The sequence below is a fragment of the Xiphias gladius genome, chromosome 20 (genome assembly GCF_016859285.1).
Source record: "Xiphias gladius isolate SHS-SW01 ecotype Sanya breed wild chromosome 20, ASM1685928v1, whole genome shotgun sequence".
Taxonomy (NCBI): Eukaryota; Metazoa; Chordata; class Actinopteri; order Istiophoriformes; family Xiphiidae; genus Xiphias; species Xiphias gladius.
This window is the reverse complement of record NC_053419.1, coordinates 14,603,228-14,608,000: the sequence shown is the minus strand read 5'-3', so window position 1 is coordinate 14,608,000 and position 4,773 is coordinate 14,603,228. Positions and strand designations below refer to the sequence as shown.

Below are 4,773 nucleotides of genomic sequence, written 5' to 3'. Positions count from 1 at the left end.
AAAATGCAGCTTTGTAAAAGATTTATTGCTGCAATTTGCTGCAGTGCAGCGTCAGTTCATTGCTACCAAAACTGGCAGATAATATCAGCTTTACCGATATATTGGTCAGGCTGTAGTGCTACAGTAATTGTTTAGCCACAAAATAAATAAGAACACAACTGAAAGAAACATTTTAGTAGGTGGCAAGTGCCCGTGGTACAAGAGGGACAGTCCATTGTTATATATTATCATTTTTTTGTTAGGGTTATCTTGGATTATCATAATGTCTACAGTGCCTTAGACATTTACATGTACTTGACAGTGATACACCTGGAAGCAGCAGTCTCACACACACACAGACACTTACTTGCCACTACCTGAAAACCTGCCACAATCACACACATACACACACACACACACACACACACACAGAAGAGACACGGCACGAATCCCCGCTGACATCCTGTTGTCTCTCCACGGGCAACAGTAAATGGCGCCATTAAACACAGTGGTAATACAGCCCGTCACCACACGCGTCTGAGACAGAAATGTCACCCTCCTCGCTGTCCGCTGGCTCCACTCTGAATTAGACTGCAGAGTTTCTTAAAGGAATACACAAAATATCACATGCTTAAACACACACACACACACACACACACACACACACACACACACACAGAGTGTGCCATATTCTTTGAAGCCACTCACTGATAATCATGTTCAGGTGCCGGGTAGGGAGCCTTGTATTGAGAGTTGATGATTTAGTTGTCGGTCTTTCTTTTTATAGTGTTTATCCTATCATTTGTCGGCAATTTCCACTTTGGCTAAGTGCTTTTGTAGAATGAGTGCAAGCTGTACATTGGGTGTTGGGGGTGCCGCAGGGAGGAGAGGACTCCGTGAGGGAGTGTATTAAGCACTGCAGGTAGAAACTACTGTAATTACACGGACACCCTTTGTGAAACACCCGCACACACTACGAAGAGATGACTACAACAAGCAGCCTAAAGAACACAGAACAGGCACCGGCACAAGTTATAGATTGACTTCTTTTTTAGAAGAATTAGATAAACTGAAAGACAGAAATACCAGATTACAAAACCATCTCTACACTTAGCTCACAGTTGATATGATGGGATTGTTTTAAAGTGGGTTACGTGCGTCTTTGTGTATTTTTGTAGATGACAGTGTTTTCATTCTTCAGTATTGATTCTTTGTTATTCGGGACAAACAATAATAAAGAAGAGCATTCAAAGGAGAATCGATGGGAACATTATTTCAAAAGAGTAGAATATCAATGATCCAGTTATTCCAATAGTTGATCAGGCTCCATGTCCCTTTACTGTTTACTCCAAACATTTCAATCATTTTGTTACAAGAGTATCCTGTAACCTTTTCCGTCAGTTCTTGGCTGCTCTAGAGCTATGTTTTCCTCCAACCTCAAATTTGAAGATTGGTCTCTGTTTGACCTCTTTCTTGACTGATCTTTTCTCTCCAGCATGGACGTGCTAGGAGACTACGACCCATGTGACGCCTCTGGATTCATCAGGATCAATGCTGTCAGGTTAGCGCCCTTTGCACCTTAATGTAAATTCCAAACAGCAGGAATACGCGAGGCCGTTAGTTTACGGAATATTCATCATATCTACACATTAACACCCACCTGCTTCTCCTCCTCAGGTTAAGGGAACACCATCGTTTGCAGGGTTCCCCCATTACCAAGCAGTAACTGTTCCAGTGAACCATCGTTCTCTCTGCCCTTTCTCTCCACCGTTATAGAAGAGGGAGGAAGAAAATCTATCAACTGCAAAAAAAATGTTTGAATCAGTTATACAGATCATCATGATATATACTGTGTAAGAACATTTTTAAGAAAACCCATCTTGGTATTTTATTTCCTGAATTTTTCTGGTCAATACTTGAACTTAAATATTTAGGAATTCTTTGTTATAGAAATAAAACAGAGTGAACTGTGCTTTTTCCTCCTCGGCTCTTTTCTTTATTCATTCCATGCAGACACTGTGGTGACACACATCAGCCCCTGTCAGTATGAATGTGTTAGTGATTAATAGTTCATGTCTTTGGCTGACAGCCTATTTATTAATGCCTGCCTGTTTAACTCTTGGGGCCGTACAGTCACTGCCCCGTGAAGATCAAGGGGCAGCAAGGACACTGTATCATATTTACAATATGTAGATGAAGCAGGAGCAGTGCAGGAGTTTGGTACAAGCGAAAGTGAACACGGTGGCCACTGGAGTGGAATTGATGAGGCCATTTCTGAGCTCAAATGGTACAAGTCAGATGGAAGGGAAACCAATTGGCCACATATGTATATTTCACTGCTCGGCATGGGGTCCCCAGGCTTCGAGAACAGAGGAAAGAGGCAGAAGCATTTTGAAGACTAAGAGTATTGTGTGATTCATTATTACCTTTTTTGAAAAATAGATAAACTTGGTGTGACTGAGCAGGACGCTCTGTTTTCCCAGGTTTTTGGGTTTTGTCTATTTTTTGCACAATTTAAAAAATGCACAAAGTGACAAAGATAACAATAATGTACGGTGCAGGGAGAGGCAGAAAACACAGTGGGCTTATTTGAACCTAAGTAACCTAAGTAATGGTAAAATTCACAAAATTTTTCATGTTACAAAACAGCAGTTAAATGGTCTTTTAAGCACATTTTATAACATTTTAATGTGGAATCACTCTGGAAAGTCATTACAGAATTTACCTAAATCTTACTGAAAATTGACATTTGCAAGTAAAAAATTTAGGATGAACCTGGGAATTTGCAGTCTTGAACTAATCAGGAATATTCCTTTCGACTGAATGGATCTCAATAATAAAGTAAAAACATTTGAAAAATATTAATGTCACAAATGGTAAGAAACTGAAATTTCTGAGATACAGGAGAAAATGAGATGTGTGGCTCTGATCGGGCTGCAATCCTAACAAAATGTTTCTGAAGGACCAAGATTTTATGGAGAGTAGTAGGAAAAATACTTTCCCAAACTATATTACAATATGAAAGATAGGGATAAATTAGACTATAATAAAGAGTAAAACAGTTTGCGGCTGACAAGATGACTAACCCTCCTTATTATAACAATCGACTGGAAAAATCAACTGACTGCTAACAAAGTCAGTTTTTTCAATCTGAACCATGTAATGTAGGAAGTTAAACCAACATTAACATCCTTAATCAGTGAACTGAAATTTGAATGAAACAGATCTGGGGTTGTGTCATCTGCAAACATTATTGGGGAAAGGATATTTAAGACATTAGACAAATCAATAACATAGATTAAGAATAATAATGGTCAGAGAATCGACCCCTGGCGAACCCCACAGAGTAGTCTGTATTTGTTGGATAGCAACCCTTAACACAAATAAACTTCTGCTGGAGACATAATTTTTTTAATCATTTCTACATATTCAGCTTTTCCAGTAAAATAAGATGGTTAACTGTATCAAAGGCTTTTGAAAAGGCAACGAAAATACTACAAGTAAATTCATTATTTTTGAGTGCAGAGGTAACTTTGTCAATCAGGTGAAGCAGAGCCATATAGGTGGAGTGATTTTTTTTTCCTGAAAGCATGCTGGTGTTTATAAGGAATTCGATTAGAATCAAGATGAAAAAGAATAATTTTGTATATAACTTTTTCTAACATGGAAAAGTAGATATAGGTCCATAATTAATAAAACAACGTGGATCATCCGCTTTAAACTGGGAACTTTTAAATCCTCCAGCTCAACGCCTGTTTTCAGAAAGATGATGTGAGCAAGTGGTTGCAATATTGACTGTTTCACCAGTTTGACAAGGAATGCAGAAATATTGTGATGACCATCTGAAGATGATATCAGGAGGCTTAAAAGAAGAGACAGTAGGAAATGTCTTGGAATAAAATCCAGTGAATCACCATGACAAACAAATTTTGTTACCTAATTTGTAACCAATTCGTAACATTTTTTAACTATATCAAATGGATTGTTGAAAGGATTTTCATCATCCAAAAAGACTAAAGGTAGTTCTGGGGTAGTCTTTTCTCTGCAACTACTGATTTATTATTCTCCACGTGGTTTTAATATCTTTTGAACACCTCTTAAATTTTTCACCGAATGAATATGTTTATTTCTATAAGATTTATAAATACCATGAGTAAGAAGCTCCCGAATAAAGAGCATTTGTCAGTGTGAAGAAAAACAGTACATGACCATGAGGATGCACTTAAGATTGAATGCATACTAACATCAAGAAAGAAAATATTTTAAAGCAACTAAACGATGCAACAACCGAAGTTCCAAAGAGCTCAGACGCTAGGTCTACAAACTGCACATTTATCAGTCACAAACAAGAAACTGCCAAATCGTTTTATGTTGCATGGCAAACAGCCCCGAAACATCATGTGAACCCATTCTCAACTCAAACTGCAATGACTGATAAAAACACTGTAGTCAACTCAGAGAACACTGATGGGGATGGACAAGCATTTAACGGGTTACTTACGCCAGAAGATGCACAAATTTTCCCAGTAAACTGAACTGTGCCACAAATGTGCTTAGATTATTTTAGCAAACAGACTGGAAGCACGGAGAAACAGCTAGCCTGGCTTTTTCCAAAGGTAACAAAATCCACCTAGCAGCACCCCTAAAGCTCACTAATGTTATATCTCATTTATATCTATATCTCATAGTTTAAAAACAACTGTTTGTGGTTCCAAGAGCCCACAGGGCAGGTTTACATTTGGGAAAATCTAGTTTTTTTTAAAGGATTAGTTTTACATTTTAGGGAATATGCTC

The 4,773-nt window shown here is 38.2% G+C and overlaps 1 long non-coding RNA gene across 1 annotated transcript; it reads left to right on the top strand.

Moving 5' to 3' along the window:
- Positions 1 to 1,410: 1,410 nt before the first annotated feature.
- LOC120806425 lies at positions 1,411 to 1,951 on the top strand. The gene is made up of 2 exons (XR_005709698.1): positions 1,411 to 1,540; positions 1,657 to 1,951. It is a non-coding gene; the product is annotated as an uncharacterized LOC120806425 (long non-coding RNA).
- Positions 1,952 to 4,773: the final 2,822 nt, after the last annotated feature.